General features: G+C 36.0%; 1 pseudogene; it reads right to left on the reverse strand.

Moving 5' to 3' along the window:
* Positions 3,030-3,336, reverse strand: LOC100525923 (annotated as a pseudogene).

Genomic DNA, 27,877 nt, shown 5'->3' on the forward strand with positions numbered 1-27,877 from the left:
ATAAATTCTGTGGAAACTGCAAGTCTAATCATGCTGGTTCAAGTATACATGTCTCTGGTGGAGTACCACCGACAGCCTGCAGTTGAGACCCTTTCAGCATCGTTGGCAGTATATTTATGATCCTGCCATTGCCTACATGTCTGGACTCAATTCTAACTCAGTCCTCCTTACACTTTTATGCTGCAGTATAACTGGTCTGTTTAAACTTCCCCCAATATATTTTCTTATTTTACGATTTTTTTTTCATATGTTACTTTCTCTACCTCACAAACATGTCTCCTACCTATCCTACCTCTGCTCTAAAGATCGAATGTTTCCTCTGCTGTGAAACCTTCATGAGACTCATTCAGGTAGATAATAAAACTTCTGTTCTGTCCTCCTAAGATATCTTATATTAATTTCCCAAATAGCGAGATAGTATTACATTGTATCTAATTGTGATATGCCTGCCTTTGGTCTACATTTGCTGTATTTCTAACATAAAAAGTATCATACTCTCTTGAAATATATCTTAACCTGTTTGTCTATCCTTAGTTTATAGTTTAGTGTCAGCCAACACAATGCTTCAACACTCTCCTTCCTTTTCCTGTGCCAGACATCACTAATCTATCTAAGCAGGTTACTACTGAAACGGGAAATATGGTTTCTTAATCCTTCAGGGTCCAGCACTTAAGACAGAATTATCCGTCATAGTTGATGATCTTAACACTTATCAGAAATTGCCTATCAGAGCTGAAAGTACAGTTTTTAAAATTAACATATATTGAATATTTGCTATGTCATTATGTTATTTTATGTAAAACTATTTGCTATACTTAGCCTAGAAAAATGTTAAACGCAATTTTGTTTGACTGATTAAATTTGTGGTTGATTAAATTATCATTCAATCAATATCTAATCAATATATGTTTCCTGAAGTTTTTTTTTTTCCTTTCTTTTTTTTTTTCCCTTGTCTTTCTAAGGATGCATCTGCAGCATATGGAAGTTCCCAGACTAGGGGTTGAATTGGAGCTGCAGCTGCTGGTCTATGCCACAGCCACAGGAACACTGATAAGCCACAATTCTTGACGTGTACCACAGCTTGCAGCAATGCCAAATCTTTAGCCCACTGAGTGAGGCCAGGGACCAAACCTGTATCCTTATGGATGCTCATCAGGTTCTTAACCTGCTGAGCCACAACAGGAACTCCCTGAAGTGCTTTTTAATGTCTCTGCTTCCTACTTGACCCATAAGCATAATGATGCTTAAAAGTCCTTTCTTAAATGCACTTTCCATCACCTGCAAAATGGAAAATGGCAAACAACTTTAGAAAAATTTAGACGTGAGATATTAAAATAGTTTGTATTAATTTACTTACTTGCATAGAATCTTTCTTCTAAGACTAATGGGAAGAGATCACAGAGTTTCCAGAACATCACAGCAGTAAAGAACCTGCTGAACAGGGCTATGATCAAGTGACAGATCGCCTCCTTTCTGTGCTTCCTATGTGCATGCCATTTAAAAGTTTAGTAGTATATTCCTAGACGTTAATTAAATCTCTTTTTTCCAGACCCATGTCTAAATAGGTTTTCTACCTAAGCCAGCCCTCACATCTCTGAATTTGTGCGTTTCACAGTGAATAGGTCAGGCCTGTGTATATGTTCTTTAAAAATGGCTTCTCTGCTTATGGACAGTCTTGATGTGGAATTGGAATGCATTGTCCCTAGACCACATGACTTTTCTTATTTCTGCTCTGGGAGTAAATTTGTCCATAACTCCATGTTTGTCCTGTTTTATGGTGGCTAACAACCACCAAATTGCTAAGAAATTCATTTGTGCTCAAATAATGACCACCAATAAGAGCCCTTCAGAGAACTGATTTGGAGTATAATGTAGGTCCATTGCTTGTACTAATCAGTGAACCAATGATTCCTGTAATTCCCTCTGGTGTTTTAAAGACAAGGAAAAAAGATTACATGCACTACAGATGAGATATAAAATCTTCTATTGGAGGTTAGTGGCGAGATATAGTCTTTTTCTTGAAAGGAGAGAATATATACATATGTATATGTATACACACATACATGCACATATATATATATATATATATGTGTGTTTATTGGAATTAATAAAATTACCTATTTCTACCTCTACCGAGTAAAATCACTGGATAATTATCCAAGGTGTTATTCCAAGTAGTTTGTATTTTTAGCTAGTAATATGTATATATAATAACTTTTTTTCTTTCATAACTTAGATTTTATTGGTTGTTTTGAGGATCAGTACACAGACATTTCAATTTGTACACAATTCTAAACATACGTACCAAAAATCTAAATAAACCATATAGTTGTGATTCTTTTCTCAACAGTTATTCCAGTGACTTTACAGCCTAAAATTTGGAGGCAAATTTTCCTTAACAGGGTATCAAGTACCAATGTCTTCAAATATTGATATGCTGTTATATCATAAGTCCCACTAATTCACCATTTAATATCACATACACTACATACTCAAATGTTCAGTCTTTCACAGGACATTAACAAAATTACTGGAAAAACTGGACTCCCACAACCAAAGGTGTTACAGAATGCACAAAATTTTGACAAGGAGAGCCCAGATCAAGCAGTGGTCTGCTTTAGGAAACAGTTCTACCAGAAACAACATGGAAAGAGAAGTAATTTAATGTGTTCAAGGTGTTAAATGCACAACGGACTCCAAATTGCCATTTGGTATGCTTTGTATTATAGGATATAAAATCTCCCCCATCTATGGAATGTTAAGCTGACACCCAAAATAATCAAAGCCTCCCATATTCAATATCCCACTATTTTCTGGTTGTACCAAAAAATAAACAACCAGCAAATGGTTTCACCTCTTAAAAAAAAGCATTTACATTTAAAAAATGGGATGAGGCGGGAGTCCCTCCTTCTTAAAAATGTTTCTAGAGCTACTAAAAAACGTGCATTTACAAAATAGTTGATAGAAATATTCCTCTGGATCATACAAGAAGGGACACAGGGACCACTGACGTGACTGGGTGTGTGGTGTTAATCAGACTTGGCTTCTTTCTCTCCTGCTTTATCAGAGGCTGGACTCTCCTGGTTTTCAGTTTCTCCATTTTCTGCAGGCAGATCTTCTTTAGTCTCTTGGTTAGTCACTTTGGCTTGTTTTCCTTTTGCTCCCTTTTTGCCTTTTGTTTGTACTTTTCTGTCTGAAGATTGATCCTTTCCTGCTGCCTTTTTTTGGCTTTGTTTCCACTTTTGCAGGAGCAGGATTAGCTGACAACCTCTCCGATCTCCTCTTGGGCTCCTCATTTGCCACCCCCTCTGCGGAACTGACCTTCCTCTTGGGCATCATGGTGGCAGGGTGAGCATGTGCTGGGTGTCTGTGGTTCAAGGCTTACAAAGAGCCTTTGCGAAGCTGGGCTGCCTGGACACTGCCGCTCCTCCTGCCACCAGACCTGCTGGGACCCCTATAATGATTTTATAAATAAAGAACATGCAATGTGGAAATGTCATATGCATTTCTGAAAATCTGAATTACATATTGAATTTCATATGTACTTAGGAGGGAGTGTAAATATGGTCTTTGAAAAGCAGGCTTTTACTTTGGCCTGTTACCATTATCTTTTTCATTGATCATCTCTGAAACTTTAAATATGTAGTCCTTGAAAGGTACATCCTGTTGCCTGAAGGAAAATGTAATTATTAGACAATAATGCAAAGACACAGTTGAGAATACAATGCAAAAAGATTCTTCTCCCATTGGATCCCCAGGGGGACCATTTAGACACCAACTCATATAATGATTATAGATCCCCTTTTGCCAGGATTATCTCCTTTGTTTCTTCCTAGTTACTTCCTAGTCCATCCAACGCATACTTCTTGGTTTTCCTCACCTTACTTCTTTCTATGGGTTATTTTTAGCTAGTTTATTCTTTATAGATTCTTTTCCTTGATGGATTTGAAAGGTTTTATAGGTTTTTCAGTTTCCTCCAGCATTATCTTGTTAGAAGAAAAACTTTTCTTTTGCTACTAGCTGGCCTTTCTTACGGTATAAATCTGGTACAAGTATTTCTATAATCAAAGTTGTATATGATCCCAAAATTGGGGTGTTAGGAGAGATGGGATAGGGATAAGCACTTCAGAAAATATAAAATAATCATAACCTTTTCCATCATGAAGTTTAGTAATGGCATAGATCACAATGCAGTGTATTCACTCTGGTTAAGAAACGATAGAACAGTTGTGTCTCCCTTATAGTATAATATTTCTATGATTACAATATATTGTTATTTCAAATGCTTGAGAATATAGCCATGTTAATAAGTTATCAAGGTAATCAATATTTTCTTTGATAAAACCAGCAACTTGGGCATATATCCAGACAAAGCATTCATTGAAAAAGATACATGCACCCCTATGTTCATTGCAACACTATTCACAATAGCCAAGACATGGAAACAACCTAAATGTCCAATGACAGATGAATGGATTAAGAAGATATGGTATGCATACACAATGGAATACTACTAGGCCAGAAAAAAGAACAAAATAATGCCATTTGCTGCAACATGAATGAAACTAGAGACTCTTAATACTAAGTGAATTATGTCAGAAGGAGAAAGACAAATACCATATGATATCCCTTATATCTGGAATCTAATATACAGCACAAATGAACCTACCTATTGAAAAGAAACTTATGGACACGGTTTCTGATTACCAAGAGGGAGGGAGTGGGAGGGACTGGCAGTTTGGGGTTAGTAGATGTAAATTACTGCATTTGAAATTGGTAAGTAGTGAAATTTTGCTGTACAGCCCAAGGAATTATATCTGATTACTTGCAGTGGAATGCAATGGAAGATAATTTGAAAGAAAGAGTGTATATGTATGTATAGCTGGGTTACTTTGCTGTATGGCAGAAATTGACAGAACATTGTAAATCAGCTATAATAAAGATATTTTAAAAGACAAGTAATTACAAAACATAAAATAGGAAATAAAAATAAATAAAAGTAGATTGTGTCCACCAGGCACATCCCAAACCTTTTGACACAGAAGTTAGGTTCTGATTGAAAGCCATAAATTGGTAGCAAGAAATCTCATGCTGACTCTGGATAGATCTTTCTCCTTGCTTCTGAGGGTTGTCACTGCTGAAGAATAAAGAAGGTGGATTTGGAAGCTTGGAGGGTCTGAAGCAATTTGTTTTCTAGAGCAAAACAAACATTTCTTTTTAAACTTACTTCAGCATAGAATTCATTAAACCAAACTAATACAAGCATAGAATTCATTAAACCAAACTAATACAAGCACTAACTAACTACAAACAAACAAAACAAACTAAGAGACAAGCACTTAACTAAAACCCTAATACAATATTTTTACAGGATGTTTTTCATATCTTAAAGATATAAATAAATAAAAAGTCATGTACTAGTTATACCATTAAAAAAAAAAGAGAAGGGATAGAGTGATTCACCTTATCTACATAGATAAGGGAAGTTATCTAGAAAACAAAGGGACATATTCATTGTTAGCTAGGCTCAGAAGCATATACAGTGATCAACTGGGTATACAGAGTAATACATAATGGCAACTTTTGATAATTACGTGTAGTGAGAATAATCAGCTCTAAGACAAAGATAGGAGAAACATTGGCTTGTACTGTGTGAATTTTGAATTACTTGAAGTAAGGAATGGACAGCATTTGGAAGTATTAAAAAATGTGTGTTGAAGAAGAGACTGTGATAGAGGGGAGAAGAGAGAATACGGAAATCACATGGGAGTCAGCAGTGTAAACTTTGGTTTCATTCTTTTTACCGATACTGATGGTGATGGTAAGGATGATGGCCACTGCTTGCTGTAGAATTATTCGCCTAAGTAAACTCTTCATGGAGAATCAGCGTGGTAGAGCTGCTGTGATTGATGTTGAGTGGAGTCTGTTATAGCTTCTTAGACTTGACCAGTTGTTTCCCTGTCCAAAATCATCACCACACAAAAACTCCCACTGACTCTAATAGGAGCATTTCATCAAATACTTCAGACTTGCAGCACAGAGGATAAGACATCCTATGGAGTAAAAACATGCTCAGATTTTCCACTTATTGGGGAAAATGAGTTGAGGAAAGAGGAGAGAGAAATGAGAGGAATGTAAATCCAGTGATTTTTGTTAGAGAAGCCTCAGGGGAAATTACTGATCATCTCAACAATAAAACTTTTGATATCAGAGGTAGAAGGATAAAGGTGGATGATAAGCAACATACATGTAACTTGTGATTTTTACTTGGGTTTTACTACTTGTGCAGTAGTGGACAAGAACTAAGGAGAATCTTGGTGGACAAGAATAATAGAAGGGGCTTTTTCTGAGGTTCCTGATTTTAGGTGAATGACAGTGTTACTCTAAGAGCTGAGCATTTCCTTTTGTTATTTTTCTGCCAGGGAAAATCAAAAATCACTTTACTGAATGCAACAAATTTTGCATATTGATTTATTTCATTTTTATTGGAATACATTAAAATGTATCTTTTTATTGAGCAGAAACTGTTGTTCACCACAGATTCTGAAAAGATTGCCAGGAGGCATTTGTGTATTTAATGTTCCTTCAGTTCAAATATACTTAATCATAATTAAACTCAGTTGAATGGCTTTTAAAAGAAGTTAGTTGTTAATGTGATTGGCAGTTTTCTGTGCCTTTGACAACATCTAATGAAATATGCCTGGGTGCTGTGCAACACTGACAAATGCCAAAATTCATCTCCTGTGATCTCTAACTAATGTAATGTGATTATGTCAAATCCTCTGTTTTTAAGAAGGCATGTTATTACTTCCCATTATCTAAATAAGAATGATAAATGTTTAAGACTTTCATTAAATATAAACAATCTTGAAATTGGTATCCTTCAAACACTTTTGTTAAAAATGAGAGCAAATATTGTTTTGTAGGAGAAAATAAACAGACACACGATACATCATTTTTTTTCTTCAAAAGTGGTATTAAGTCATTATATAACGGATGTTTCAAATTCATAAAGAGGAGACAAGATAGAAAGTGATACTGTAGACATTATTCAGGGGTCACAAGCTTGCAGCTTACTTGCCACCACTAGATGACAACCTTGCGTATTTGTTTTTTTTTTTTTTTTTTTTTTTTTTTTTTTGTCTTTTTGCTATTTCTTGGGCCGCTCCCGCGGCATATGGAGTTTCCCAGGCTAGGGGTCTAATCGCAGCTGTAGCCGCCAGCCTATGCCAGAGCCACAGCAACTCGGGATCCGAGCCGCGTCTGCAACCTACACCACAGCTCACGGCAACGCCGGATCGCTAACCCACTGAGCAAGGGCAGGGATCGAACCCGCAACCTCATGGTTCCTAGTCGGATTCGCCAACCACTGCGCCACGACGGGAACTCCAACCTTGCGTATTTGGGTAGTCACTAGTCCTGTGGTTCTTTTCTGGTGGGAGTTAGCATATTTCACCATATTTTCTAGCATTTGGAAAGTAGGAAAATATAAATATCTTTGGGAAAACTTGCATCATGGTTATCAGTTACTGTTCATTGTCAGTGGGATTATTTATGTAAAGTAGAATTATTTGCTCAAAATATTAATATGAAGAGATTTTTCACATTCCCTCCAGTTTTGAAAATTTTGGTTTAATTTCTGATTTTTGCATCTCAACAATGTATGAATTTCCATGTAATTGATTTTATAGGTAAGGTGACTTAATAAGATGTTTTCAACTCTGATGCTCCTCAGTTTATACAGACACAACATGTTTCTTTCTGCTTTGAGGAAAGAAAGATATCCAACAAGATGTTACTGAACCTATATAGACCCGTCTCTTACTTTAGGCTTGAATTCAGATGATGGATGGGGATTAATTATGGAAATAATGACATAGCTTTTCTCATAACATCCAACATAAAACTTGACCTAGGCTTTTTCCATGCCTCATGCTAATGAGGCTTTGGATAAAAGAGAATTTAGAGGACAAAGATAAGGAGCAAGCGGCCATGTTCTTTCATTACAGAGGGAACACTAATGCACACATTGATTTATTAATTCATCTACTTAGGAAGACATTTTTCAGCAGTAGCCAAAAAATATCTTAAAGTCCATGTATATCAGGGGTCCTCAACTGGTGGCAGTTTGCCCTCTTCTCCCCAAATCCAAGAGTATTTTTTGATCATCACAACTGGAGAAGGATTGCAGCTAGTGAGTTAAGTCAGAAGATACTGCTGAGCATCCTACAAGGCACAGAACATCCTCCCACAGCACATAATTGTCCAAACTAAAATGTCAATACAGCCATGACTCAGAAATCTGTTTCTGTCTGCTTCAACTTTCACACCCTGAGAAGGCATTATAGTGTCCATGGAAAGTAAGGACTCTGGAATTAAGCACAGTTAATAACTATATGATATTTAGCATGTTGTCTTTTAAATTCTCTTGTTGCTATTGTTGTGTGTGTGTGTGTTTACTATACTTCTCAGTAGTTTTTTGTGACATCTAAGTGACAAAAATATCCAAAGCATTTAGAGGAGTACTTTGCATATATTTTATGTACTTTCCCTTCAGATTTCACTTCAATTATTAAATCTTAGGATGGCCCTTACTGTCCTCCAGCACTTTGGTCACAATGCACCAGATACTTACCTTTAGAGAAACTTATCATAATGGTACTTTTATATTGTTCCATATTTGATATAAATTTCTTCCCTCATTAAACTATAAGCTCAGATATTTTAGAGGCATTCTTTTTTTTTTTAAATCACAAGGAAATGCCATGGATCATTTTTTTTTAATATAATGATTTTAATTTTTCTCATTATAGCTGGTTTATAGTGTTCTGTCAGTTTTCTGCTGTACAGCATGGTGACCCAGTTACACATACATGTATACATTCTTTTTGCTCACATTATCATACAGGAAGCACAGAGGGCCCCAAACAGGCCCACACCAAGACAATTATAATAAAAATGGCAAAAACCTACAGGTATTCTTATTTTTGTTTACTCTTTTGTTCCAAATATCTAGCACAGTTGCTGTATTATTGCAGGTGCCTGACAACCTGTTGCTGAAGTCAAGTGTTAGTAAATCATTGCATTGGATAAACTACAGAATATGAGAAGGAAAAACATTGAAAGGGGAAGGAAATGATGCAGGAGGACCATAGGAAGTTAATCAATGTTTAAAATATTTTAAACATTTAAGTAGACATTTAAACATTTAAACATGTAAGAATAACTCTGGACTGGGAATCTGGAGACTTGAATTCTAATTCCAGTTTAAATCTATACTAATTTCATGAATGATGGCAAATTTTATAACATCTAAAACTCCATTCTAAAGTTTCCCATTCTAAAGTTTGCAAACGAAGCCCTGATTTTTTGAGAATCAAATAATAAAGTAGACAAAGGAGTTTCTGGGTCTGCATGTAAGGAGCTTGTAAGTTACTGTGTCATCGTAAAACAGGGAAAAACCTGAACAAACTGAAAAATCAACAATTCTAGGATCTGTAAGAGAGGCAAAAATACAGAGCAAGTTGTGGTCCTCAAAATTGGAGGGAGAAATAGGCTATTACAGGGAGTTGTGGTTTACCAAGGCAGAAACCACTGGAAAATTCAAAACAGTGATGACACCAAATACTACTAAGGATATGGAGCAAAAATTGTGTCTTTGACTATTGATGTATTACCTCAAAATAATATTGTGGTAGATAGAATAAGATGCTTACAATAGTTTTCCACTTTTGTTTCAAGAGATGGATTCTATTAGCCCAGTGCCTTGAATATGAGCTAGAATTAGGACTTGCTTTGACCAAAAGAATGTGGTAGAAATGCTATAATTAGACTTTCAAAACCAGAGCTGCAGACGCCTTGCAGCTGTGTCTTTCTGTCTCTTTGAACCATGACTGTAATGCTGCAAATGAAATGGAGATGAAAGACCATGTGGAGAGGAAGGCTAGTAATCTCAGCCCCTCTGGCTGTCCCAGCTAAGATCCCAGACATGTGAGAGAGGCCATCTCAGAACATCCCACTCCAGCCAAGCCACCCGCTGGCTGAATACACATGAATGGGTCCAGGTGAGACCAACAAGAAAACTACCCAGTCAACTCAGAGAATCACAAAAAATCATAATTGTTGTTTTAACACAGTTTTAGATAGATTTTACACAGCAATAGATAACTGAAACCTCTTTTCAAAATTAACCTGCTTAATAAATGTTTAAAAATGTGGGCAAGATATAGGGTATTCTAGAAAGGTATTTTGAGGATAAAAGTACGGATGGCCCCTGATTTTAAAAACCTATTTCCTTATGGGGTAGAAAAGAGAAAAAAATGTAAACCATCAAAATGAAATGAGATGAAATTTTGACAGGCTTGGATTAAAAATGAAATGTACAATCACACTATGCATGCATATTTATATGCTTGTCACAACATAAATATATAGATAGCTATTTTATATATATATATATATATATATATATATATATATATGGGGTGTTTTGACAGATGTGACAGATATGTATACCTATATATCCATTGCTATTAGTGTTTTTCAAACTAGTGTGATGGATGCTTATTTTCTGCATTTCATTATTTTTTATCACAGTATACCTGAAGAACAACTGCATCTTGTTTTTAAAATAAGCAAACCATTTTGCTTTCCTATTAACCTCTGACAGTGCAAAGTAAAATGATTCATTAAATACATAGTTTATGATTATTTATGAGATGCTAATTAGATGTGTGGTGTGCTAATTATTAAGAAAATGTACATAGGAGCATCTCCAGGTGTCTATCTGCTGTCTCCTTTCCCCCTCTCTCCCCAGGTGTAGTTACTCTTCCTCTGGAAGAATGTAGGGTACTACACCATTTCTTCCCTGCATTAAAAGAAGTTCAAGAATAAAATTCAAAAAGCTACTACATGTTTTAGTTAAAATGGAGAGTAAAAAGGATAAGAAAATAAAAATAGAGGAGTGTTTAATGTGGTGGAGAATCAAATATTCATAACATTTTTTTTTCCCACTGTACAGCAAGGGGGTCAGGTTATCCTTAGATATATACATTGCAGTTACAGTTTTTTCCCCCACCCTTTCTTCTGTTGTGACATGAGTATCTAGACATAGTTCTCAATGTTATTCAGCAGGATCTCCTTGTAAATCTATTCTAGGTTGTGTCTGATAAGCCATAACATTTTTAAGTGAAAAAAGTTTGCAATATTTTTATCCAATGCAGCATATAACTATCATGTTGTAAAAAGATTAGGAAAAAAAACTGCAAAAAGATAGGAAGATGCTAGATCTTGATGATTTCTCAAGATGACAGATAGATCAACATATACATGTAGCATAGCACTTATTGTCTAATGTCTTTGTGATATGTCTCAGATGTCAACCTGTTAGATATGCTGGCTTCATATTTTTCCAGGGAATGTTTTCTTAAATTGTTACTACTGTTGTTCCTAGAGTGAGATCCCATTAAAAAAGGCTCTTGATTTATTAATGATGGCCATTCTGACTGGTGTGAAGTGGTATCTCATGGTAGTTTTGATTTGCATTTCTCTTATAATCAATGATGTTGAGCATTTTTTCATGTGTTTGCTGGCCATCTGTATATCTTCCTTGGAGAACAGTCTATTCAGGTCTTTTGCCCATTTTTCCATTGATTGATTGGCTTTTTTGCTGTTGGGTTGTATAAGTTGTTTATATATTCTAGAGATTAAGCCCTTGTCGGTTGCATCATTTGAAACTATTTTCTCCCATTCTGAAAGTTGTCTTTTTGTTTTCTTTTTGGTTTCCTTTGCTGTGCAAAAGCTTTTCAGTTTGATGAGGTCCCATGGGTTTATTTTTGCTCTAATTTCTATTGCTTTGGGAGACTGATCTGAGAAAATATTCATGATGTTGATGTCAGACAGTGTTTTGCCTATGTTTTCTTCTAGGAGTTTGATGGTTTCTTGTCATATATTTAAGTCTTTCAGCCATTTTGAGTTTATTTTGGTGCATGGTGTGAAGGTGTGTTCTAGTTTTATTGCTTAGCTCACACCAGTCAGAATGACCATCATTAATAAATCCACAAATAACAAGTGCTGAAGGAGCTGCACTGTTGGTGGGAATGGAAACTGGTACAGCCACTATGGAGAACGGTTTGGAGATACCTTAGAAATCTATACGTAGAACTTCCATATGACCCTGCAATCCCACTCTTGGGCATCTATCCGGACAAAACTCTACTTAAAAGAGACACATGCACCCGCATGTTCATTGCAGCACTATTCACAATAGCCAGGACATGGAAACAACCCAAATGTCCATCGACAGAGGATTGGATTCGGAAGAGGTGGTATATATACACAATGGAATACTACTCAGCCATAAAAAAGAATGACATAATGCCATCTGCAGCAACATGGATGGAACTAGAGAATCTCATCCTGAGTGAAATGAGCCAGAAAGACAAAGACAAATACCATATGATATCACTTATAACTGGAATCTAATATCCAGCACAAATGAACATCTCAGAAAAGAAAATCATGGACATGGAAAATAGACTTGTGGCTGCCTGATGGGAGGGGGAAGGAGTGGGAGGGATCGGGAGCTTGGGCTTATCAGACACAATTTAGAATAGATTTACAAGGAGATCCTGCTGAGTAGCATTGAGAACTATGTCTAGATACTCATATTGCAACAGAACAAAGGGTGGGGGGAAAACTGTAATTGTAATGTATACATGTAAGGATAACTTGATTCCCTTGCTGTACAGTGGGAAAATAAAATCAAAAAAGAAAAAAAAAGGCTCTGGATTGTTCTGAATGAAGGCTGGTAAATTAACAGCACAGACTGTATTTTTTCCTTTCTGCGTGATCCTCCACAGTATTTAGTGGTCATGAAAATTCCCCATAACCATTCTAACTGATGAGAGTCACTTGGAACACTCATTTAATGGATGTCTCTGAAGGTGCAATTAAAGCGTGCAGTCAGGAGGATGTAAAGACCAGAAATCCAGGTATTACCATTTTTCTTATTGCTTGTCTAAACAAGCAGACAGGTGAATGTCTACTCCATGTAAAAAAAAAAAAAGAAAAAAAAAAAAACACTTTGGGAGTCGACAAAGGAGAAGAACTTAGAACTAGAAGGTAATAAAGAACAGGAAATATATGGGTGTTAATGATTTCACAGAAATTTGTCATGAAGGGTGGTTTAAGTAAGTTGATACCATATTCAAAGAGTCTAGGGTTTTGACCATTTGTGTAGAACCCAGCGACACAAGACACAAATACATACATCAAAGTGGAAAAGATTTGATGTGGAGAAATGAATAAATGTGTCCAAAGTCAGTGGATCTCAAACATAAACACACAACACAAACACCAGCTGCGGGGGGGGGGGGGGGATCTTCACTGCAGGGTTATTCACATTAGCCAAGACAGAGAAATAACTGTCTGCAGATGAATGGGTAAAGAAAATGTCACACATATACCCATGCATAATTGAATATTATTCAACTGTAAGAAGGAAGGAAATTGTACCATTTGAGGCAACATGGATGAAATGTGAGAGCATTGTGCTAAATGAAATGTCAGAAAAAGACACTCTATGATCTCACTTCTATGTGGAATCTAAAGAAGTTGAACATGGAGTTCCCATTGTGGCTCAACAGGCTAAGAACCAGACAAAGGGTCCATGAGGATGGGTGTTCAATCCCTGGCTTCGCTCAGTTGGTTAAGGATCCAGCATTGCTAAAAGCTGCAGATGTGGCTTAGAACCGGAGTTGCTGTGGCAACGGCATAGGCCTGCAGCTGCAGCTCCAATTAGACCCCTAATCCAGGAACTTCCATATGCCACAGATGTGACCCTAAAAAGAAAAAAATAAAGAAGTCAAACTCAGAAACAGTGGATTGGTGGTTACCAGAGGCTGGTTGGAAGTGGGGGTTCAGGAAAATGAAAATATGTTCATCAGAAGGGACAGATTTTCTGTTCTAAGGTGAATAATTTCTATGGATCTAATGTACAGTTTGGTGACCAGAGTAGACCGTACTGTATCTAACATTTGAAAGTTGCCAAGGGAGTACATTTTATAGGTTCTCACCACCACCAACCAGCACAACAACAACAAAATAACTATGTGAGGTGATGGATGTGTTTACTAACCATATTGTGGTAATCATTTTTCAATGCATACACCTGAATCCAATTAGCCTGTTGTGCACCTTAGTCACACAATGTTATATGTCAATTATAGCCCCAAAAAATTGAAAATAGTTTTTTTATATAATTATTTTTATTTTTTCCATTATAGCTGTTTTACAGTATTCTGTCAATTTTCTGTACAGCATGATGACCCAGTTACACATACATGTATACATTCTTTTTTATCACATTATCATGCTCCGTCATAAGTGACTAGACATAATTCCCAGTGCTACAGAGCAGAATCTCATTGTCAATCCATTCCAAAGGCAATAGTTTGTATCTATTAATCCCAAGCTCCCAATCCATCCAACTCCTTCCCCCTATTCCTTAGCAACCACAAGTCTATTTTCCAGGTCCATGATTTCTTTTCTGTGGAAAGGTTCATTGGTGCTGTATATTAGATTGCAGATATAAGTGATACCATATGGTATTTGTCTTTCTCTGACTTACTTCACTCAGTATGAGAGTCTCTAGTTCCATCCATGTTGCTGCAAATGGCATTATTTTGTCCCGTGTGGCTCACAACATAAAAACAATTTAAAAATAAACAAGTTTTGGAGGGTTTTTTTGAACTCTGATCATTGAGTTCTACCCCCAGAGATTCTGATTCGGTAAATAGAGAATTTACTTTTTAACAAATCCCTGATTGATACTGATGCTCCCAGTCCAGGGACAATACTTTGAGAACCATAATGCCAGCACTATTTTGCATTTTATCCTGACGATATTGATACTGACAGATATTAATTTTAATCATGCTTTCCAGCAGGATATGTATTATTTTTAATCCCTCTTTTACCGTATCTTCAGCATTTCGAAATTGTTTTTACATGACAGCTAAGTCCACTTTTATCCAGGATCAATTTAGGTTGTTCCGTGAAATATTCTTAGAGCCCATAGCTATCAGAACACTTACTATCCTGAGAATGCCCTAGTTTGTTTGAAAGTAGACTAAATATAGTGCCAATAACGTAGTCTGCGATTTTGCATGTGATAGGGCCAGGAAAGATTGAGAGGATGTGAAGTTTGCCTTTAGACAGACCATATGCTCTTACTGATGTCGCCTAAATGTGTATTATCTGATTTAGCAAAGAACAAACTACTGTTTAACATCATGCTTGTTTCCACAAAATCCCTGGGGATTTCCCTCTGCAGGAGATTACTTGATGACAATTAGGAGGTGAAAAAGTAGCTTTTATATTTATGATAACAAATGGTTTTGTTTACCTCTCTATTTTCAGCATCTAGAGAAGTGCTTGGCACATGGAAGGTGCTCAGGAAATATTTGCTCAGTGAATTATTGAAGGAATGTCAGGCCTTATTTCACATGTTTGCGAATTTGAGCATGGCATTCAAACAGTATATCAGAATGGATCTTTTTCCTCCCTAAGTGTTACCCTAAAGAATGACTTCATTGAAAGCCTCTCTGCGTCCTTACCCATTGTGCATCCTCCTTGTACAAATGCTTACACCAAGTACATTCACCTTGTACTGGAGGGACCCTCACTGCAGGGTTATTCACAATAGCCAATACTATTGGCTGTTGGCTATTGTGAATAGCCATTTCAAAGATTCTGGGAGTTTCTGCCATGGGGCAGAGGGTTAAACATCTGACTGCAGTGCCTCAGTTCACTGCAGAGGTATGGGTTCAATCCCTAGCCTGGCACAGTGGGTTCAAGGATCCAGCATTGCTGCAGCTGCAGCTCAGATTCAGTCCCTGGCCTAGCAACTCTGTATACCATGGGTGTGGCCATAAAATAAAATATTAAAAAAAAAGAAGATTCTGTCTCCTTGCTTCATAGATGATAACTTGAGAATCATAAAATAATAAAATTCGGTAACTATCTCAAATATTCTGTGAAATATATTAAAATGTTGATGATCTGGCATTGTTACATTTTTCTCCTTGGTGCTGAATATAGATACTAAGTAAAATGAGTATGATAAAAAATGCAGGTAAAGGAACCAGTATCATGTGTGTTTGTCTTATGTTAGACACATTTAAAAATTTTTTATTTCACATGGGAGTATGTGAGGAGGTATTTTTAGTCCCATCATATTAATAAGGAATCTGAGATTGAGAGACTTTAGGTAGATTTGTCATGGTAATATAACTATGATGGAGAGGATTTGAGTGGAAAGAACGAGTGGATTAAAGATGCATTGCTGTCATTTATGTTTTAACTACTGTGGATAGCCCATTTATCTAACAGGTTATCAATGATTGTAAAAATACAGATGAAAATAAGAATGCTTTATTACATAAAGGAGCCTGTTGGTAGAAGACACTCTGTCTTTATTAAAAATATTCTTTGAGTTGAGACAATTGTTAAAATTCGGGGAGCAATGTTTTTTAAGCCTTATTACAGTCTTTGTGCTCAGCTCGACTTAAAGGAAGATGAGTACTGTGTGTTTAAATAGGTGAATGGAGAAACATACACACAAAATAATTAGATGTTGTTAATAAAAAGCAGAAATGAAATTGGAAGCGGTTAGAGTTGGAGGGGAATTAACAATTCTAAATCCTAGAAATTATTTATATGTACTATATATGGTATATATTACACACAATTGATTATATACATGTGTGTAGTGAATAATTCTGAATAGTTAATGAAAATATTAGTGATTTTAAAAAGAATAATGAAGAATTCATTCAGAATTCCACTTAAAGAGACAAATACATTATTTAAAATAAAAAATGAATGAGATAGTTGGAGCAAACGGAGGACAGATTACAAATTCCAAATCTTACTGACAGGTGTTTCAAAAAGCGGAAATGGAGGAAAGATTGCACAAGAAACATTTAAAAGATTTAAATTTGTGTCTTCTTGATTGAAGGAAGGCGTTGGTCCTTAGCTCAAAGAAACTGACTGAATACAATGCAGCATAACTAAGAATAAATTGTAGCCTAAACACATCCTAGTGAAACCATGGATTGGTAAAAATTTTAAAATATATAGGAAATCAGGACAGATTATTATAAAATTAAGTAGACTGATAGTAAAATTTTCAGCAACAAGAAAAAGGTGCTAGAAAATTACAGGGTCCTATCTACAGAGCTTGAGAAAAATAAGATACAGATTAGCTAGTTTACTTTGCCCTTAATTTTGAAAGACAAATGCATTTCCAGAGTTATGCAAAAGACATCCATCCAGAAATCTTCATTGAAAGAATATTAAATAATGTACTGCAACAGGAATAAAAGGGAAACTAGAAGAAAGTGATAAAAGTTTGGGAAAAGCTAAGCAGAACTAAGTGAATTAAATTTTTTATGTTTAAAAAAAGGTTAAACTAAAATTTTAGTTGACAAGCTGGAAATTTTAAAAAAGACAAAAGGCAAAAAAATACCCCAAAAAACTATATGGCTAAGTTTGTTAGAAAAATGTATAGATGATTTCATATTTAAATGTAAGTTATTCTTTAAAGAATGCGTTTTATTTTCTTTTTGCTTTTATTTTATGGCCACACCCACGGCACATGGAGGTTTCCAGGCTAGGGGTCTAATCAGAGCTATAGCTGCGGGCCTACACCATAGCCATAGCAACGTGGGATCCAAGCCACGTCTGTGACCTACACCACAGATCATGGCAATGCCGGCTCTCTTCCCACTGTGCAAAACCATGGATCGAACCCAAATCCTCATGGATACTGGTCAGATTTCTTTCTGCTGCGCCATGATGGGAATTTCCAAGAATGGAAATTTAAACTTCACTTCTAGAATCTGTAGACGAAAACATGGAAAATACTGAAATTTTGAATCAATAAAAGGTATAGGAGAAGTGAAGGCAAAAAACAATGAACAGAAAATTTAAGTACAAATATGTAAGCAATTATAAATAGCATCATGTTACTAATTAGAACCAGAAATTATCCGATTGGATTTTTTTTTTTTTTTTTTTGTCTTTTGTTGTTGTTGTTGTTGTTGCTATTTCTTGGGCCGCTCCCACGGCATATGGAGGTTCCCAGGCTAGGGGTTGAATCGGAGCTGTAGCCACCGGCCTACGCCAGAGCCACAGCAACACGGGATCCGAGCCGCATCTTCAGCCTACACCACAGCTCACGGCAACGCCGGATCGTTAACCCACTGAGCAAGGGCAGGGACCGAACCCGCAACCTCATGGTTCCTAGTCGGATTCGTTAACCACTGCGCCACCATGGGAACTCCTGATTGGATTTTTAAAAATCCAACTATTTTGTGTTCATAAGAGATACAATACTGCAAATCACACAAGAACACTAAAATAAGACTTTTGGGAAAATATATGTGCAAACACTAAACAAATATAACTGCTGTGACAATATTAATACCATGATTGAGCTTTAGAGAAAAGCATTAATGACATGAGAATCATGAAACTCCTATGTTTACTAACGGCAAATTTATAAGTTGTATGTTTATAAAATAGAAATACTGTTAAGTAGTTAAAATGAATACAACATAGCAACATGGCTAATAATTCCATATAATACTGGGCATTTAAAAAAGGTAGCAAAATACTACACACAATATTATATGAAGTTAAAATGATTCAAAATACTGATAATATGTGTGTACACGCTTGAAGATAAACACTAAATTCAGTGCAGTGGTTACTCTGCAAACAGGGACTCATGTAAAATTTTAATCACAAAAGATTTGAAAATGCTCTTATAAAAATCTTAGAAATTAACAAATCAAAGTCTAATAAAGCAGAGAAGAAATAGTGAAATCTGTTTTAAGAGCTTACACCTTGTGAACATAGTCTGAGTATGTTCGTGTGAGTGTGTGTATGGGGTGAGGGATATTTGCTATTTGAGTCTTCAGTACGTGTATGTGTCTCTTGAGACTAGGACACCAAACCATAATTAGCAATCCAGGCCACTAGGCAGATGAATGAGGAAATCAATATGCGAAACTCCTTTCTTGAGAGGTTTCAAGTCTCAGAGGCAGTGACTTGAGCTTTGCTGGGCTTGTTCAGCCCTTTCCTAACCCTCCTTCTGCTCTGATTATTCTCAGCAGCTCATTCCCATCAGTCACCCTCCTCACGGAGCTCCCCGGCAATCACAGAAACCCAGTTTGCATCTGTCAGGCTCTGCCTGAAAAAGTCTGCATTCATGCAAATGTCACTTCTCAGCCTGTAAAACCCGGAGAAGGGGCTCTCTCATGCAACAGATGGGCCACAAGCAAATCATGAGAGAAGTGGCCTTGGCCTTTTCCTGTTTCAGTAAAAGGAAATGTTAGTTATTCACTCTTGCCCCCCAAAGCTTTTTTTATAAGAATGTTCAGTTTAATATTGGCACTAACTTGCATATTTATAAATAGAACAATGACAGCCTTATTCAGATGATGGCATCAGTAGAGAAGTAACATGCCATGTTAGAAAAATCTAAGATTTTGGCATCAAATCTGGTTTTAAATCCTCAGTCAGCCACTTGACAGTGAACGTGGAGAAGGCCTACCTCCCAAGCTACAGGCTCTTCAAACCGTACTGGTCCTGCCCAGACTGATTTTGTCCTGCCCGCCTAGACGCATTTTGCTTGAGACACCCCTCACTTTGTTTTTTAGCCACAGTCACTTACGTTTCCTTTTATACTGCTTCTTTCCCGTGTCTTTACACAAGCTGCTCCTCTGCCTGGAATGAGTCCCAGCCCAAATCTCACTCCACTTCACTGAGTTAATCTCTTTCCTCATATTACATTTACTCATCACCTTCTCAGAGGTACCTCACCAACAAGAATTTCCTCTATAAATGCATTCTCAGAGCAACATATTCATCAAACAATATCCCCAAATTGCTTTTATTTCTGTGCTTATTTTATTAACGTGTCTACTGAATAGGTGTAAAGCTGTGAGTGTGGGGACCATGTTCATTTTTTGTGTTTCCAGCCTCTTGTCGCTCTTTAGAAATTTAGAGGTTCTCCCTCAAAACTCCACTGTTACTTGACCCAATATGCCATCTGGCATTGGCTGTTCCTACCAGGCTGAGGGTATGGGGATAGTGAGTCACCTAGAATAAAGGATCATTCTGTCTTAACATTATAAAAGTAGTGGAGAGTTCCCATCACCGTTCCCCCAGTTTATTTTATTATTAAAGTCTTAAAATGGTGTGGCATATTTGTCACAATACTGACGGTGTTAGTTGCAGTCCATGCGTTGTTAGTATTTCTTTAGTTTTTACCTAAGGGCCTGTTTTTATTCCAGGATCCCATCCAAGATACCGCTTTCCAGTTGGTCATTGTGTCTTCTAAGTATCCTCTAGGCTGTGACAATTACTCGTTTTTTTGCTTTTGATAACATTAATCATTTTGAGGCATCTTCGAGGTTAGGTATTTTACACAGTGTCTTCCAATTTGGGTTCATGTGGTGACTTCCTCACAGTTAAACTGGAGCTAGGTGTTTTGGGGAGGAAAACCACAGAAATGGATTGCATCCTTATGTCAAGGATACATGCTGTCAACATGAGTAATCACGGTTGATGTGAACACTGATGGTCTCATTCAGATTTTCCTATTGAACAGTACGCTTTGTCTCCCCTTGCTATACAAGGCTTTTTAGAAGGAAGTCACTGGTGCCATACACACTTAAAAGGTATGGAGTTAAGCTTCACCTACTTTAGGACTGAACACATAAATAATTCGAAAATCTTCTGTATGGAAAATCTGTCTACTTTTCCTTATATATTTAGTCAGTCATTTGTATTGGTGCAGACTTGTGGATTTTCCTTTGTTTTCACTATGGAATTTTTTTTTTTTTTTAACTAAATTGTGCAGTTCAAAAGAGCCAACAGGGACATTCTTAGGTGTGCTCAAGACTGATATTCCAAATACTGGTCGACAGTGTCATAGCACCTCAACTCTGTTAAATATAACTTCACTCCATAACATGTGAGAACATAGACATACTGACCTCACCTCACAAAATATGTTTATTTCATTTCCCATACTGGAAAGAGGAGTTTTTAGCCCCTTCTTTTCCTTGTCTCTGAATTTCCATTACTGCATAGCAAATTGTTCCCATTAGATACACGCAAAATACATCACCTATTTATTATGTTCCTGAATTATGTAGATATAGAATTTCAACAGGGCACAGCAGAGATAAATTGACTCTGCTTTCATGTATCTGTGACCTCATTTGGAGGATTCAAGGCTGGGTGGGGGTAACTCCATATCCTTGGGTCGAAATCATCTGACCCCTTCTTCACTTACATGTCTAACAATTTATACTGATTGTTAGCTGGGAATTGAGCTGAGTCTGTCATTCAGACCAGCTACATGTTGCTTCTTTAGGTAGCATGAGATTCCTCATAATGGTGACTGGATTCCAAAGATGAGTTTGTCAGAGAGAAAGATAGAAGTAGTGCCACCTTTCAAAATATATCCATGGCTGTTGCAGTGTCATTTATTTCCATGATTCCCTACCAGTTGACACAGTATCAAACATACATTCAGTTTCTAGAGGAGGGAATATAGATTTCATTTCTTAATGGTCCTGGAAAGGTTCTGGAGAACCATGTTGGATTATTAATAGTTATGGAGCCATTTTTTGAAAAATAATATCTCCTACCCTCTCTTAGGGTATTTTGGGATTACTGGGACCATTTGGGATTACCAGGTTCTGTAATCCTGAGTTTATGGTGGCACTTGGCCAGAATGTCACCAATTGATTAACTCTCTTTAAATGTCTAGTCAGTAAGTTTGGGTCATTTTGTTTAATCAAATTTACTGATCACGGCTCCTACAAGTCCTTGTTCATTTTTCATCCCTGCTGCCCCATTTCCTTGGAATTCCAGAGAGTTTCTTCTCTAAGGACATCATTATAGGAAAAAAAAAATTACAATAATTTTTAAAGATGGCCCCAAAGAAGTGGGAGAATAGAGTTTTTCAAGTAGTTTTTAATTGAAAAATACTAACAAATATATGGAAAACAAATGTACCTGACTGACCAAAGAAGTACAATAGACATGTCAGATTGGAGGATGATAAAGAGAATTTAGCCGACCTTCACCCAGATGATTCTACTGTGAGCAGATTAATTTACTGTCAAGAAGAAGCAAATCTTGATTCTACAATGTTAATGACTGGGTGAAAGAAAATTGTAGTGAAACTGTGAACATAGATAATCCAGGCTAGTGAATCAATGCCAGTAAAAGACTTAGAATGCAAATTACTGATTTCCCCCAAATCTCTAACAAATATAACTTAACCAGAACTTACTTCAAATAGAGTAAACAGCAAATGTCCTATATAAATCATAAAAGAAATGTAACACTTTAGATGGAGACTATTTAGCTATATAAATATTCCTCTTGCCTCACAAATCCTGATTTCTTTGATTCCTGCTTATACTGAAAACATATGCAGAACTGTGTATGTTTAGCTGTGATGTTCAATATTATTAATGTTCCTCTTTAAGTCAGTTTTAAAAATTTCCAAATGAATTTGAACACTGCTTGAATCACTGTACATACATGGATCAGAAATGTGCAGCAATGCCCAGTTGGCACATTAAAGTGTCCTCCGTTTAGTGTTCCCTTACATGCCGTAGACCACTTTACTATTGCTTTCCCTAGATATGTTTATTCTGCATTTTTAAAGAGTGCTCTGTATTTCTTAAAAGAGTTTACCAGAATTTTAAATCACATATTTGTGTATTTAGGCATTTAAAAATTGGTTTTCCCAAAAGGCTATAGCCTTAAAACTCCATCATTAGATACACACAAAATATGTGCTGGTGTTGTAATTTGCATAAACAATCAAGTATATACATACAAATAGATAGTAGACACATACATTTGCGTGTGTGTGAGAGAGAGAGAGAAGAGAGGAATTCCAAGTAAAATGTAGGAGAAATTTTTTGGAGTTTTGTGTTGTAGTTCATAGAAATCATTCAAAATATAAACACCTATATTGCCAACAAATTAGTTAAGCTTTTTATCCCCAGAATATATATGTATTGCCTCATGTGGATAAAGAATCCATTTTAATAAAATGTAATCTTAAACCCTCATGTAAATGAGAATGCTCTATTATTAGATACAGAAAACATTTTGAGTTTATTTTCATATAATGTTTTTATTAGTGATATATTACCTCAGATTACTCAAGAAAAAGTATTTTAGTTTGAATATTCAGGAATTAGCCACCTGATATTTTTTATTCCAGGACACCCAAACACCTTATAATCATCCAATGGGTAAAATTCTTAAGTAATAATTTTAAAGTCACTAAAGTCTCAATTTTACAATCATGGATATATTACTTTTAACATATTAGAAATTATATCTAATCTTACATTTTCTCAAATATATTAAAACCATTTTACAGTATTGTATACAGTATTATATTTTAAATAATATCTTTTTAAAAAACATGCATGTATGTTACTATATGTGTGTTATTTTTCAGAATAGACTGAGTAAGAAATATTTAGCTAGGACTGAATATAAACTAACAACCAACAATACATCAATACATTGCATTTGGTATATGTATTAGTATAGACTATGTAAAAAAAAATTTTTAACCCTGAAATGCTTTTATTAAAAAAAAAATGGAGCTTCTGCAAAGTTCAGTCACTGAACATTTTCCATCCTCCAGGGATCATTTTGATTTGATGTATTTAGAAAGTTTAGTCCTATGACAGTGCCACAACATGAGCAATTTTATTGAAATAGAAAGCAAAGAACAAAAATATTCAATGATTATTTTATTGATGTGAACGGAATGAATTATTCATGGTTTCCAAGTATCTGTGAATATTTCTAATTACTGCTTTTAAAGTACATGAGACCCACTGAAAGTACATTATCAATTTTGATTGAACACCTGCTATCCAGTAGTATAGAGCAGGCATCAGAACCACAGTTGTGTGTGTGATGTGTTTGTGTGTGTTTCTGATTTTCTAGGTAATCATTATATCCTGTGCTTTGTTGGCCTCTGGTACAATGCTTTGATAGTTGTAAAAATAGATCATTCAAGGTGATAAAACCAAATTATTCCTAACTTGAATGCATTATGCATCTTCTAACAATCTCTATTCATTTGCAGCTATGAGACACATTTTGAAACATTTTTAAATGCATTCTGAGAAGGTTTTCTGGGGTAGGGACTCACTTATATACCTCAGCGACTAGTGTATAAAAGCAAACTATGATGTCTGCCCCTAAGCAGTTCTTTGGACCCAGGCTTTTTGGACTCAACACCCTCACCCCCATCTGCACCTGTGATTCAGCCACTGATAAAGTGATCATACCATCATCCACCTAGTTCATCGGCCAAATATTTTTGTTTTTTTAGGGCCACATCCATGACATATGGAGGTTCCCAGGCTAGGGTCTGAATCAGAGGTGTAGCCTCAGGCCTATGCCACAGTCACAGCAATGCCAGATCCAAGCCATGTCTGCGACCTACACCACAGCTCATGGCAACACCGGATCCATAACCTACTGAGCAAGATCAGGGATTGAACTTGCGTCCTCATGGATGCTAGTCAGATTCATTTTTGCTGAGCCACAACAGGTACTCTGAGGCCAGTCTTTTTAACTCAAGAATTTGAGTGTCAAGCTTGTAGGAGTTCTGTGCTATTCTATTGCCTTTATTGTTTCAAAATTTTGTCCACATTTCATTTTCATTTTCATTTTTCTCTGTATTTTTCCTCTGCTACTTCCTTCATTCAGGCATTTTCACCTGGAATGTCACTGAAATTGCAGCAAGTGTTTTTAATTGTATGTTTTGTTTCTTACCTCTTCTTATACCATTTCCCATATCATATTCAGGGTGGTAAATTCAGTACAGTGCCTTTTATCATTCCACATTCCTTTCTGAATTTTTCACATCCTATGGCACTCGGTTGAGGAAAGGCTTTTAATATGTCTTACAATGTCTACAATTTCTTCTTTGATCTGGGCTTTTTTCTGTCTCTCTGCATTTGTTGCTTAACACTTTTTTCCCTCTCAGTCTAAGATTCCCATATCAGTAAACACTTTTCAGTGTTGTCAAAGTACCATACATTCGTTTAGATGCTTTTGCTCCTTGCTTTCTTTACTGTGATTGTACTTCTCACTGTGCATGCACTTGGATGTCAAGCCTTGTTGTTCAACACTTAGGTATTCCTTCAGTGGATATTTCTTAAGTGTCTTCATTGATTCCTAAAGACTGGGTTACATATCCATTCTCTATGGTCCTAGATGCTCTTTATTGACTCCCATTTATAGCATTTATTTCCCTGTCCTATAATTACTTGACTATGTTTTTCTCCTCATGAAGACTACAAATACCATTTAGTACATAATGTGTCATCAAACACGTTTATCTAGAACCTTGTCATCGCTACTAACATATACCTTAGGCCTTAAATTTATGGTAAAATTCGGTACATATTAAGTTTAGAGATAAAAGGATGTTAGTTACTAGCCTGTGAAAATAATGTATTTGGCCAAATAATAGCTGGTCTGTGCATTTGAATGGTATTCAACAAATTAAATCAAATGAGTGCTATGCCAAATACATATGAGGCTAGCTTTTGATACAGGAAAAGCTTACCATTTTTCTTAGTTTGTAGTTCTTAAATTTTCACAAATAATTTTTGTCAATTTTTTATAAACATAAGTGGATCCTTGAAAAGAAACCTTCTCAATTCTGTTTTTTAGCATGACAGCATATTAGAAATACAATTAGACATAATGTCTACCATTCTAGAAGAATTCTTTGGTGCTTGACTCTGAAAACAATAAGAATCCAAGTGCTAAGGAAGAAAGTAAAAAAAAAAATCAAATCATCTGTACTTCTGGTGACCATCCAAAGTTTAGTTTACAAATTAAAATTATATCTGAAGGAACAAGTCAATAAATACTTTTTAAAAAATTATTTATTTATTTCCCACTCTATTGCATGGGTACCCAGTTACACATACATATATACATAATTTTTCCTCCCATTGTTGTGCTGCAAAGTAAGTATCTAGACATAGTTCTCAGTTATGCTGCTACACAGCAGGATCTCATTGTAAATCCATTCCAAGAGCAATAGTTTGCTTCTGTTAACCGCAGCTCCCAATCCCTCCCACTCCCTCTCCCTCCCCCTGGGCAACCACAAGTCTATTCTCCAAGTCCCTGATTTTCTTTTCTGTGGAAAGGTTCGTTTGTGCTGTATAATAGATACCAGATATGAGTGATATCATATGGTATTTGTCTTTCTATTATTTCTGGGTCTATGAAATATAGAAATATTGTATTCTCTCACTGGTGAAGAAATATACTTGGGAATTTTCTCAAGAGTTCAATAGTGCTTCAGTAACAAAAGTCTAATCCTAGCATTGGGTGAATGTAATAATTTGTACCAAATGATGCAGACATTTTATTTTTTTCTATTTTTCACAACCATTTGGCAAGTCGGGATTAAATCCCTTTTCCAATGGGGAGTTAAGTCTCAGTTTAATTTTCAATTCCAAAATTTGGAGTAAAACTTGGATATGGACCCAGTAAATTCATGTTTTTTCCCTACTACTCAACAATGCATTCTGCATGGCCACATTACAAGATAAATATATGTATGTACACAGCTAGCATGCAGTTGATTGTATTCAGTCAACCCTTATTTTACCTAATAATGTCCCCAAAGTGCAAAAGAAGTGATGCTGGCAGTCTGGTTATATACCAGAGTGAATCTGGAAAGTGCTTGCAAGTGAAAAGGTCACAGTTCTCGACTTAATAAGGAAAGAAAAAATCATAAAGTGAGGTTGGTAAGATCTATGGTAAGAACAAAGTCTTCTATCTGTGAAGTCATGAAGAAAGAAAATGAAATTTGTGCTGTTTTTGCTGTGGCACCTCAGACTGCAAAAGTTCTGGCCGTGGAACATGCTTATTTAATATGCAAAAGGCATTAAATTTGCACAGTAAAATATTTGGAGGAAGGGGGCACCATATTCACACAACTTTTATTACAATATATTGTTATAATTGTTCTATTATGTTTTATTGTTAATCTCTATTCTGCCTAAATTAAACTTTATCGTAGGTAGGTATGTTTAAGGGAAAAAACGTAGTATGTATAGAGTATGGTACTATCCATGGTTTCAGGAATCCACTGAAGGTCTTGGAATATATTCCCCGCAGATGAGAGGAAACTGCTGTATATAAAACTTGTGCTGAAATATTCAGAGGTGATAATTACACAATAAATGCCATAAAAAATATCCCTTCAAGGAATTCCCTGGTGGCTCAGTACGTTAAGAATCTAGTGTTGTCACTGTTGTGCCATGAATTTGATCCCTGGCCCAGGAACGTCTGCATATCACAGTCATGACCCCCCCCCAAAAAAAATATATATATATCCCTTAAAGACAATCAAGGTACAGTTGAAAAAGGTAACAGATTATTTGTTAATTTCATATCTCATTTTTATATATTAAACTTCTATAATCCAATTAAATAAGTAATTTGCAAATTTTGATAAGCTGTTGGGTTCTTTTAATGTCAGAAAACAGGTATTGGACCACTCAGTAGTTTCATTGATATCTCTGCTCAGGTTCACCAATATGGAAATATCTGTATTTTTCCTGTATTTATGTGGACTTACTAAACTAAATGGGACTAAATTACTACTTGCTAGACAAAAATAGGGTCAAATTTAATTATAGCCTCTCAGAATAGAAAAGAACACTGGGCTTCTTTCAAAATTATTTGGAATAAGAAAATTTCAGCTTCAGAAATGCCT

Source organism: Sus scrofa, chromosome 6 (assembly GCF_000003025.6).
Source record: "Sus scrofa isolate TJ Tabasco breed Duroc chromosome 6, Sscrofa11.1, whole genome shotgun sequence".
Classification (NCBI taxonomy): domain Eukaryota; kingdom Metazoa; phylum Chordata; class Mammalia; order Artiodactyla; family Suidae; genus Sus; species Sus scrofa.